This window comes from Balaenoptera borealis, assembly GCF_965194805.1.
Source record: "Balaenoptera borealis genome assembly, chromosome: X".
NCBI classification, from domain to species: Eukaryota; Metazoa; Chordata; class Mammalia; order Artiodactyla; family Balaenopteridae; genus Balaenoptera; species Balaenoptera borealis.
In genome coordinates, this window is record NC_138881.1 from 38,591,343 (window position 1) to 38,604,557 (window position 13,215).

General features: G+C 36.7%; 1 long non-coding RNA gene across 1 annotated transcript; it reads right to left on the minus strand.

The window, feature by feature from the left end:
* Nucleotides 1-1,037: 1,037 nt before the first annotated feature.
* On the minus strand, nucleotides 1,038-8,856 carry LOC309620884. Its single transcript, XR_014239711.1, has 2 exons — nucleotides 8,692-8,856; nucleotides 1,038-7,110 (listed from the first exon to the last, which is right to left on the minus strand). It is a non-coding gene; the product is annotated as an uncharacterized lncRNA (long non-coding RNA).
* Between the last annotated feature and the right edge of the window lie 4,359 nt (nucleotides 8,857-13,215).

Here is a 13,215-nt window from a genome sequence, read left to right on the forward strand (position 1 = left end):
AGATCAGGATATAAATTTGATTTTAAAAAACACCATGCTGTCCTAAAAAATCCCTCCACTGACAAAGCGTGTCAGAAATCTGACTGTTCTTTTTGGCAAAAGTTCTCTCCCGTGAGACTCCAAATTCTCTCATCTAAATGATCTCAGGCACCTCATTCCTCCAGTTCTCAAGGCTAAATCTTTATACTGAAAACAGCAGAAGCCCTCTCCCTTTATTCCTTCCTCTATTCTCTCCCACCCCCAAATGCCCCACTCAGAACAATAATTTGGGAAATTTGCTTATGCTTTTGATTACTGATCAGTAGCAAAATACAGCAGAAAAATGGTGGCAGGAGTGTAAATTAATACAACTGCTTTGGAAAACTGCTTAGTAGTATCTATTAAAGAGCAAAATTTGCATACTCTGTGACCCATTCATAGGTATATGTATGCATAAAAGAAATGTATACACACATTTATCAAAAGATATATTCAAGGATATTATAATACTTTTTGTAATATCTCCAAACAAGAAAGTACACAAAAGTCCTTCAACAGTAAAAAGAAAAATAAACCATGGTATGTTCAAACAATAGAATATCATAGAGAACAAACTAATTGTTGCCAGTGGAGAGGGGGAAGGGGGAAGGGGCAAGATAGGGGTAGGGGATTAAGAGGTACAAACTACTATGTATAAAATAAATAAGCTACAAGGAAATATTGTACAACACAGGGAATATAGCCAATATTTTATAATTACTATAAGTGTAGTATATCCTTTAAAAATTGAGAATCACTATGTTGTACACCTGAAACTTACATAATATTGTAGATTATACCTCATTAATAAAATAAAATATATCCAATATTTTAACAATTAAAAAACAAAAAAATAGAACATTATGTAGCCATGAGAATGAATAACTTACAACTACACACAAAAATGTGGATAATTATCACAAACTGTTGAGTGAAAGAAGCCAGACACAAAAAGAGTACCTATACTGTATTATTCCATTTATACAAAGTTAAAAAACAGACAAAACTAATCTGTGTGGTTAGAAGTTAGGATAGTGGGTTCCCTTGTGGAGAGGGTAGTGACGGGAAGGAACACTTCCAGTCCCTTGGAAGCTTCTAGAATGCTTATGATATTCTATTTCTTTATCTGGGTGCTGATTATACAGATGTGTTCAGTTTGTAAAAATTTATTGAGATGTACATTATGATTTATGCACTTTTTTATATGTATAATGTGCTTCAATACAAGGTTTTTTTAAAAGAAAGCCAAAATAAAAAGAAATTTTATTCTGAATGAGAAAACATGACAGTAAATACACATAGGGTGAACAATAAGTAACACTAAAATGGGTGGAAGTTAAAAAGTGAGAGTCATAACTTTTTATATTTAAATATGAGTTGCCAAATCTTCTATCTTGATAAATGATAAAATACTTCTACCCCTCCTTATCTGGTACCTCCTTTCCTCTTCTCTATTTATATTGGATGTGAATTTTGTATCAACCATATGAAAATCTTAATGGATTTTTATTAACATTGCTCTGGACAAAAGATACTAGTAGTTGGTTTTCAAATATACACATATACACATTCAAGCACAAACTAAAGAAAAATTGATAAAATCAAAGTTCTACTGAGACTGCCTATTTGTTAATTACTAATTAACTGATCTGATCGAAAGAAAAATGGTGACTGTCAAGTCTCCCCAAGCGTTTATCTGTCCCCTTTCTGGAAGGGAAGGATTGAAATGCTAAATCACTCTTTATAAAAGACATCATTCTTTCATAAGGAGTAAGAAATCCAACACTAAGTGTAATGACATTTTCTGTCTTTGTGTTTACTTTGCTGCTTTGCCTGATTAATGTTCTAGTAAGAAGAGGAGGGAGAAGTGAGGAGAGCAGCTGATGTAGAAAGGATTAATCAGTCCCAGAAGACTCAGGATTCCAGCGTACTCTAGCTTACTATATATACCGTCTTAGGAAGAATAAGACAATTTTGCCAAAACTTCTGCATGGAAGATTAGAATACCCAAGTGTAACCAAAAGAAGTCAAAGTTAGGGCGGGTGCAGTTGAAAGGATTTTCTTAGAGTTTCCTAGTATTGATATGCTTTATTTAATGAAAAAACTGTAAACTCTTAATCTTGAAAAGACCTTAGGGAAAACCGTCCCAATGGCCACATTATACTGTAGGAGAAACAAAATAGTTTTCTTCAATGCTGAAATCTCCTTTCAGAAGAATGTGTTACCTATGAAAATTAATGTCAAAATCTTTGTGCAGATTTTAACTATGTGGAATATAGTTTCCTGCAAGCTTTCCAAAATCAACAGTATATACTGTATTTGTCTTAGGCAAATATCAGCAGTTTTAGTCCACAGACAAAAATAGACTAAGTTATTAGCCTGACCCAAACTAAACACAGTACAGCCGCCTAACACATATTGTGAAGGTGTCCAGATGATTGAAGAAAGAGAGGTTGAAATGTACATTGGTTTCCAGGGAACATGGCCATCTACTAGCATTTCTTTGGTCTTATTGAATAGGTTGGTTAATGACACTGTATTTTCTCCTCAGAAGATTCCCACCCCACCCCCCCAAGAAGCCATTTCTTTTTTGTTAGAAAAGTTGAGTGACTGCAATATGCCTCACTGGGCAAACCACTCTGGTGGATCTATCTAACAGAATTCTTTTCACCTGGAACAGCACCTTTTGTAGTTGACTCCTCTGATGGGCCCTATTTTTAGTCTCAACCTTAAATGTGGGCCACTGTTCTCTGCCTCTGCTGCAAGAGACAGAAACTACCATCGAAATAAATTATGGCATTGCCACATCATGTACTGATTGTATCACTGTTTATTTAGAAGCTAACCAACTTATCTTCCTGAGGTGGTGTAAGGCGGGGCAAAGTGTGTGGGATTTGAAGTCAGAGGATCGGGATTGAAACCTGGCTGAGATGCTTATTTATTCAATTTCCCTAAATGTACAATGAGGAATGTTATCAATAATTCCAACAGCACAGAGTATCTGTAAGGATTCAGTTATAACTATAGGGAGAACTTTTTGTATATATGAAAGCAGAAGACACCAGCCTCTGAGTTCACCTGAAACCCTTCCTGAGTTTGGTTCCCACCTAAAGCGCCTGAGGCTCCCTGCTTCTCTGCCTGAGTGCTTTCTCTGGATCTACGGGAGCTTGCTTAGGTGTACACAGATATAACAGGATGATGCAGAAAGTTGATGCCGCTCAGGACAACCCTCAAACAACTGAGGACTGGAGTTGGTAGAGAAATGGCCAAGATTCTGGAGTATATTTCATTTAGTTTCCTAGAGGGTACCCAGCAGGACTGAGCCCCAGTAACCATAGCAACCTGTTCTTTAACATGCCCTCTGTTGACTTTTCTCCTCCCATGTCTCACTTTCTCCGTTTCCTCGCTTATGCAGCCTTGGATCACCTCCCAAATAAAATACATCTCAAGGTTGGCTTTGGGTGGGGAGTGGGGATGGGACATATCAAGAGAGTGGTAGTGGTTCTTGAATTGCTGGGTGAATTCACTCCTCCACGTCCCTACCCCCAACCTCTCCAAACCAAAGGGAAAATCTTTCCCAGCTTCTATTTCTGGGCGAAGGGTATGCTGCTGCTCTGGACTGTCTGAAGGCTCAAAGCCCTGATTCAGCACCTGAGGTGATTCCAGAATCTATCTTTTGACTGCAGCAAGTCTTGAGAGACCAATTGCAGAAATTCACAACCAAGGAATGGGACTTACGATGACTCTTCTATCATTTTGATGAATGTTTTAAATGTACTTTTTTAGGAAGATTATTCATAAGTTGTCCCAATTTTATATTTGTACTAATTAATCACTCATGTATTCAGTTCTTGTGTTTATTCAACGAACATTATAGAGAGTTTCCTATGTGTCAGACACAGTGCTGGGCAGTGATGATACAGCGATAAAGACAGCATACGTGGACCATGTTCTCATGGAACTTAGATTCTAGGAGGAGATACAGACATTAAGCTACCCATTAGATAATCTACTTTTTAATTTTAATTGTGATAAGTGCCATGAAAGATAATATATCAATTTGATTGCGCTTCTGAACTTCTAGAGACCAAACACTATGCAAACCAACAAAACAGAATTACTGATGTATTCTTAGCCTTCATGAAGTGGTCACCATACCTTTACCTATATAGTTTCATTTCCCTCTTTGTCTAACAGTGGAAGAATATAGTGCTGCATGTTTCTGTTTTGTTTCTCTTAACAGCACAATGACTGTCAATGCTATTAACTGGTTCCAAGAAGCTTTTACTGCTGCCTATAGTGGCAGAATGAATTATTGATGGGGTTAATCTTCTCCCAAATAATTTAGGCCTTCCGCAATTTACAACACTAAGTTTCACAAGTGTGTATTTACTACAAAAACCTCCCCTTTTGGCTTTCATAAAAGCTGTAGGAGACATTTGTTACGTTGTCCTGTCACCCTATGTAGTGTTAAATATAATAGCGATGGTTTAATATCATAAAACATAGCGAGGAAGACTGCTGAGACTTGAGTATAATCAATTTATTCCAATTCTAGTTTAGGTGAAAATTTATTGCTAGATTGCCTTTTTAAGAGCTGCTTTGGTTATTTAATATTGATCTCAAAATGATTAAGAAGTAGAACGCTATTGATCTTTAAACAACAACAAAAAAAGTCCTTGTAATGAGAGAAAGAACGAGATTGCAAAATTTTTAGGTTCTATTACAGAAGTAGATTTTAATAGTCCCCATTAGCTGCTAGAGTTGCATTCGCAAGCTACATAGTTCTTTTGCTTAGGTTGGAAATTCTTATAAGGGAAAAAGTTCAGTTTATTAACTGTGGAATGAAAGACATGTATATAAATGTTGATATTTTTGAAGAGCATGTAATACAACTAGATTTGACTATGACCACCAATGATTTAGATCTAATATCACTAACTCATCACTAAATCTTAGAAAACTCCTGTGGAGGAGGAGGTCGGGGGAAGCATACAATGATTCTTCTTAGTTCATGCTTCCTGAATTATTTTCTGGTTGTGCCCATGAGCTGGAGTGATCCATATAGTTCTCCTGATGTTTTAAAGACATTTCCTATTACTTGGGGAGAAATATCAAAGAAGAACTCACTGTGACATCTTGTTGATTCAGGTTAAAAAAAAAAAACCCTAAATTTTCTAGATAACTGAAATTTATTCCATTCATAAAACAATTAGTCTGTTTTAGATTAAAACCTCACCAGAAATTTCCTTGCCTTTCTTTCCTCAAAGAAGTAGGTTTCTCGGGATCATTTCTGACTTCTCTGCTCTATTTCAGAAAAAGGTCTTCTTCGTAAGGAGCATGTTTGTACAACATTGTAAGCACCTGTACTTGTCTATTTCCCCTATAAAAGCCTCTTCATTCCATGACTAAGGATTTTTGAATGGGCTATTTTGTTTTATTTTTATTTTCACCTTACATAAACATTGGGTTCACTCTTTAGGAACTAGTATGTGAATGTTTTTCTCATCTCCATTCTTATCTAAAATCCTCCATTCCCCTAGATGTTACTCAGGACCATATTTTTTAACATCCCAGCGCTAGGCAAGTACAGAAATTCTTATCCTTAAGTAGACCCTTAACTTATAACAAATTCCACAACCACCCTAGCAATGAAAATAAAGAAACTAATACAAAAATTGGTCACATCAACTTATAATTCAGTTCCCATTCCTTTGTATGATTTCTGTACCACCTGCTGAATTCTAAAAATAATTTTTTTCAAAGCAGCTGTTGATTTAAAAGAAATCTTTCTTTGCCACACTCTTCTAAATTTCAATACCAGTGATAAAAACCACCAGTAGAAATGCAGCTTTTTAAATTAAAATTCTCACCTTTCCTGAGTTACCCCATCTGTGTACAGGTATATACATCAATGTGCCATTTATACTCAACTTGCTTATCGGAATGGATAACTATAAATAAGGCAAAGATGGAAGCTGAGAAATTAAAGTCAAAATTAAATGGTGATTTTATGATAGTAATTTTACTCAAATTCTAATGAGTCTGAATTAAAGCTTCACCTTTCATCTGTGATAAACAGTATTTACAGTTACGTCTTTGAGCCCTGTGTTGTATTAGCTATAAGGAGTTTGAAGGAGAAAAGGAAGTGAAGTCTACCAGAAGGTTTGTTTTCTCTCTTCAGAGGACTTTGGTAATGAAATTGGCTATACTCAGTGTTCCAGTTTCAAAGGACAACAGCAGTGGTAATTTCTGCAGTGGCTAATTAAATTTCATCACCAGGTTCTAACATCCTGGCCATCCATTGTTACCAATTCAAAAGATGTGCTTTTTGCTTTCAAAAGGATTTTATTCTTAAATTGGAAAGCAAAGTACATTTGGCTTTAATAAAAAATATCTGAAGAGGTATTTTATTACTTGAGGATTCACACCTTGTTGTCTATCTTTCTGTTATTTATACTTATTAACAAATTCCTGCCGCTCTAAATCCTAGCTACATTCATATGCTCAATATAATTTTATTCCCATTATGTTAAACAAATATTAGCTTAAAATTACAATAGCAATAGTGATGAATACAATTCTAAGTGACTGCTGATCTAATAGTAAATGTTTTCCTTCTTTAAAATTCCCTTCTTCAGGCCTCTTTTTTCAACACCATACACTATAATATGGACCATCTAAAACTTTCCAAGCTAACATGGCACTACACATTGTATTAAGTGGATTCTGATTTAAAGGACATCCTGATAAAGACTGCAGATGAGAGGAATCCTTCACAAAGACGAGAGATTATTTAAATGAATGTTATGATTAGGAAGTACATTGATAAGGACATCAGAATTTGAGAGATAGGAGATTAACAAAACCTACTAAATAAACATCATCCATTTAAAGAGCAGGAAGTTTTATTTTGATTTTAGTGATTATTACAGGGTAAGAATCTAAAAGAGTTGGAAGAGAAGAAATCAAAGAAATCTTCATCTTCATTCTATTGCTTCTCAAGGACCTGAGAGATAAGCAGTCTCTGAGGTCCAGGTTGGGAGGAGACATTCATAATTCTCTGAAGCTGCTACTCCCAGAGCCAGTCACCTGGAGAACCTGCAGGTCATTGGCCTCTCTGAGGCAGGCAAGACTAAAACCCACACTTTCCAAAGGTTTTACTCCAGATCATTCTCACTCTTGCTGACTCCCAGCCTCTTTCTTGTGGAAACATTCTCTTTTGCTTGTATGCTTTGCTCAAATAAAATGGTTTACGGGAAGTCATGTAGCCTAAGATTCATCGTCAATGGGAATGGCAATGATGACCTTGCCTTGGAAACTCAGGTAAGAGTCAGATGCTCTTGAATTTCTGAGAATAACATCTCTCCCTTACATGTGCGTGTGTGTGTGTGTGTCTAACCACAATGACCTCAGGACCAATGGGAGGATGGCAGTGAGAATTTGTGAGAGGAGTGTAGGAGAGTGAGAAAAGACGGCTTCTCAAATAGATGTTGTTGATGCCTTGATGTGACGGAATACTCACATTCCGTCAAAGCATTTTAGTGCTGAATTTGCAACTATCAGCACCTGAATTCCTTTGCCCAGGAAAGTTCTCTGGTCTTCAGAGCCTGCTTTGTCCATCTTTGGGACAGGCTTGAAGTGCCCTGGAGTCTTCCCTCACCCATATCACCTGCTAGAGATAGGCCTCAACCAATGATTGACAGGAGTTGTAGTGTAACTACACCAGTTCCTTCATACCTCTGATGCTGAAGGTGAGTTACTTGTGAGCTGTCTATTCTAGACTGTCTCCTAGAGTTTGCTAGTGGGCTTATGCTCCAGTTTTGTGAAAGTCCTGACCAATGTGATAGCAAAATAAAATACACAAACAAAGTAACAGACAAAACTTTCCAGAAGGCAGGGGAAAGCTATTATCTGCAGATATATATTGATGCTTCACTTAAGAAAATCGACTGAAAACCTTTAGAATTAAAGAGTTCCATAAAATGTCAGGATAAAGATACACTTGCATACATATCAGAAAATACTATTGAAGTTAAAAGATGAAATCAATAATAGTATCAATATCATAAAACCCAAAAGGCACAGCTCTACCACGAAAATGCAGAATCTCTCTGAGTAAGACTGAACAAGAGAAAATATTTGAGAAAAAATACAGCAACATACCATATTGCTGAATGAGAAAATCAAATGCTTTAGAGAGTACATTTCTTACCAAAATCATTTAAAGGTTTAACTCAATCCCAATCAAAATTCATATATTTGGAAATAGGTGCAGTTACTTTAAAGTTTAGCAGGAAGAGTAAATAGGCAAGAACAATTAAAAAATATAAGAATATTATAAAAATTTCAAAATTTACCATAAAGCTACAGTAATCAAGACAATGTGATATTGGCAAAAGGATAGACAGATAGATCAATGGAATAGAATGGAAAGCCTAGAGGCAGACTCTGGGAAAGCCCAGAAATATAGTCAACTGACTTTTCAATTGAAAGTTTTATTGAAATAATTATAAATCCACCTGTAGTTATAAGAAATAATACGGAGAGATCCCTTTTACCCTTTACCCAGTTTTTCTCAATGGAAACATTTTACAAAACTATAGCAAAATATCACAAGAATACTGACATTAATACAATCTATTAACCTTATTCAGATTTCCCCAGTTTTACTTGTATTCATTTTTGTGTGTGTGTGTGTATGTATTTAGTTCTTTACAAGTTAATTCCATCTGTAAGTTTGTGCATCCACCACTGTAGACAAGATACAGAATAGTTACATCACCAAAGAATCCACAAAAGTTACTCTTCTATAGCTGCAGCCACATCTCCTGCTACCACTCTCTACCTCATTGCTAAACTCTGGCAGCCACTAACCTGTTCACCATTTCTATAACTTTGTCATTTCGAGAATGTCATATAAATGAATTCATACCATATGTCTCTGTGTTGCCTTTTCCACTCACTCTAATTCTCTGGAGATTCATCCCTGTTGTTGAATGTATCAAGTTGGTTTCCTTTTATTACTGAGTAATATTCCATGGCATGCATTTACCATAAGTTGTTTAATTATTCACCCGTGGACGACATCTAGGCTGATTCCAGTTTTTGCCTACTGTGATTAAAGCTGCTATGAATATTTATGCACAGGATTTTGTGTAAACATAAATTTTAATTTTTCTGGGATAAACGCCTAATAGTGAAATTGCTGTCTCTTATATTAATTGCATGTTTAGCTTTATAAGAAACTGCCAAATAGTTTTGCAGGTTGTAACATTTTATATTCCCCTCAGCAATGTATGAGGGATCCAGTTTCTTCTTATTCTTGCTAGGATTTGGTGTTGTCTCTATTTTTTATTTTAGCCATTCTGATAGGTATGCAGTGATATCACACTGTACTATCAATTTGCACTTGGATAATTTGGTTAGTTTGGTATTGATTTTCATTGATGGTTAATGATGTGGAACACCTATGTGTTTACTTGCCATCTGTAGTGAAATGTCTCTTCGTGTCTTTTGCCCATTTTCTAATTAGATTTTTTGGCTGTTTTTATTGTTGAGTTTTGAGAGTTCTTTATATATTCTAGATACTAGTCCTTTGTTAGATATGTGGTTTTTTGCAAATCTTTTCTCTCAGTCCATAGCTTGTCTTTTCATACTCTTCACATGTGCTTTTGTAGAGCAAAACCTTTTTGTTTTGATGAGGTCCAATTTATCAATTTTTCCTTGCATCAACTGTGCGCTTATGATGTCAAGTATAAGACCTCTTTGTCTACCCTCAGAGCCCTATGATTTATCCTATGTATTTTCTAAAAGTTTCATAGATTTACACTTTACATTTAAGCCCATGATCCAGTTTGAGTTAATGTTTGTAGAAGGTATGAGATTTATGTCGAGGTTCATTGTTTTTCTTTGCCTATGGATATTCAATTGCTTACTTTGTTTTTCTCTGTCCGGATTGTTTTAGCTAGTCTAGGGCTTGGTTATCTTCCATATAAATTTTGGAATAAGCTTGTCTATGTCTACATCAAAGTTTGCTGGAATTTTGATAGGCATTGCATTAAACCTATAGATCAGTTTAAGGGAGAGTTGACATCTTAACTACGTTGAGTCTTCTAATCCTAGAACATGGTGTATCTCTCCATTTATTTAGGTCTTATTGGATTTCTTTCATCAGCATCTTGTAATTTTCAACATATAGATCCTATACATTTTGTTAAACGTATACCTAAGAATTTCATTTTCTTTAAGAGATTGTAAATGGTATTATATTTTTAATTTTGGTTTCCTAATGTTCATTGTGCATATATGGAAATGCCTTTGATGTTTGTGTGTCAATATTGTATCATGCAACCCTGACCACGTCACTTATTAGTTCTAGGAGTTCTGTTTTGTTTGTTTGTTTGTTTGTTCTGGTAGATTTCTTTGGATTTCTGCATAGAAAATCATGTCTTCTGCAGAGACAGTTTTTCTTCCTTTCAATCTGTATGTCTTTTATTTATTTTCTTGCCTTATTGCAGTGACTAGAATTCTCAGTACTATGTTGAGTAATAGCGGTAAAAGTGGACATGCTTACCTTTTTCTTGATACTAGGGAAAAAGCAGTGAGTCATTCACCATTAAGCAGGATTTAGCTACAGGTTTTTTGTAGATGCTCTTTATCAAGTTAAGGCAATTCCTCTCTATTACTAAACTGCTGAGAGTTTTTGTCATGAATGGGTGTTGGAGTTTTTCAAATGCTTTTCTGTGTCAATTGATATGATTATTCCTTACCCTGTTGATATGATGGAATACATTGATTTTTTAATGTTGATTCAGCCTTGCATACCTGGAATAAATCATATTTAGTCATGATATCTAACTCTTTTTATATATTGTTCATTTGGCTTGCTAATGTTTTGCTGAGGCTTTGCATCTAAGTTTATGAGAAACATTGGTCTAAAGATACTTTTTTGCATCATCCTAGGCTGGTTTTGGTAGCACAGTAGTGCTGGCCTCATAAAATGAGTCTGAAAATGCTCTCTCGTCTTTTATTTTTAGGAAAAGATCATGTAAAACTCGTGTTAACTTTCATTTAAATGTTCACGAGAATTGTTCAGTAGAGGCTTCTTTGCCTGGGGATTTTCCTTTCTGGCCCTTTTAAATTATGAATTCATTTTTTTTTTAATTTTATTTATTTACTTATTTATTTATGGCTGTGTTGGGTCTTCGTTTCTGTGCGAGGGCTTTCTCTAGTTGTGGCAAGTGGGAGCCACTCTTCATCGTGGAGCACAGGCTCCAGATGCGCAGGCTCAGCAATTGTGGCTCACGGGCCTAGTCGCTCCACGGCATGTGGGATTTTCCCAGACCAGGGCTTGAACCCGTGTCCCCTGCATTGGCAGGCAGATTCTCAACCACTGCGCCACCAGGGAAGCCCCATGAATTCATTTTTTAATGGTTATAAGTCTACTCAAATTATCTGTTTCAGTGTTTTGACTGAAAACTGTAAAGTTAAAGACAAAAGGAACTGTGTCTAAGCACTGTACTGTAGTTAACTTGTTTCTCACAAGGGTATATGTTAATTCTCAAACTGCCTCACATGTCTACTGGAGCTGAACAATAAATAAATGAATAGTGTATGGTGGAAGTCAGGCTTCTCACTGTTGGTGAGAGAAGTAACTAATATGCAAGAGAAGAAGACTAGAATAATCCATGGAGTAATGCATTGGAGTTGGAGACAGCAGTATGAACTCATGTTTAAGTATAATACAGATACAGATGGATAGAGAAAAAAATTATAGATATGTGTGTACATGTGGGTGGGTACACATGCATGTATTTTCTAGCTCTGCTGAGAGGGCCTAGAATCAATGATACCCCAGTAGAAACAAGCAAATCCAGAGCCCACATCTTGGTTTCTAAAGACCATTTTTCAATAAAAAGAACCAGAGCTACTTGTAGAAACAGCTGATTCTAGGGCTATGGCAGGGAAATACAAAATGAACCTGGAGCATCTAGTAGTACCAGAAAGCATGAAGCCATGTCAAAGGGGCACAGGAATCAATCTGGAAGAGTTTCCAATGGCCAGAGCTGGGACAATGAGAAACAATATAAATAATCTAGTTTTGGATTATAACACAAGCTACAAAATAAATATATGTGTGGGAGGGGGAATGGGGGAGGGATGGACTGGGAGCTTGGAGTTAGTAGATGCAAACTATTACATGTAAGATGGATAAATAACAAGGTCCTACTGTATAGCACAGGGAACTATATTCACTATCCTATGATAAACCATAATGGAAAAGAATATAAAAAAGAACATATATATGTGTATAACTGAGTCACTTTGCTGTACAGCAAAAATTAACACAACATGGTAAATCAACTATACTTTAATTTTAGAAAAATAAAGAGAAAATATATCTGTCTTTACTGATATAAATAAGTAATTGAATAAATAAATAAGTGGTGGAGAAGAGACAAATCATCCTTACAGAGGAGTTCCAAATATTATTCTGTAGATGCTCTTCACTTTGGGAGGTGATTAGTTCTTCTTATACTTTACTCTCCCTCCATCACTGAGCATGGCTTAGCCTTACTGACTCACTTCCAAAAAATAGAGTATGGGGAGACCTTCAAGACGGGGGAGGAGTAAGATGTGGAGATGACTTTCCTCCCCACAAATACATCAGAAATACATCTACATGTGGAACAACTCCTACAGAACACCTACTGAACACTGGCAGAAGACCTCAGACTTCCCAAAAGGCAAGAAACTCCCCACGTACCTGGGTAGGGCAAAAGAAACAAGAAAAAACAGAGACAAAGGAATAGGGATGGGACCTGCACCTCTGGGAGGGAGCTGTGAAGGAGGAAAAGTTTCCACACACTAGGGAGCCCCTTTGGCGGAGACGGGGGGTGGCAGGGGAGGAAGCTAAGGCACCACGGAGGAGAGCGCAGCAACAGGGATGCGGAGGGCAAAGCGGAGAGATTACCACACAGAGGATTGGTGCCAACCAGCACTCACCAGCCCAAGAGGCTTGTCTGCTCACCCGCCGGGGTGGGTGGGGGCTGGGAGCTGAGGCTCGGGCTTCAGAGGTCATATCCCAGGGAGAGGACTGGGGTTGTGTGTGAACACAGCCTGAAGGGGGCTAGTGTGCCACGGCTAGCTGGGAGGGAGTCCGGGAAAGGTCTGGACCTGCCTAAGAGGCAAGAT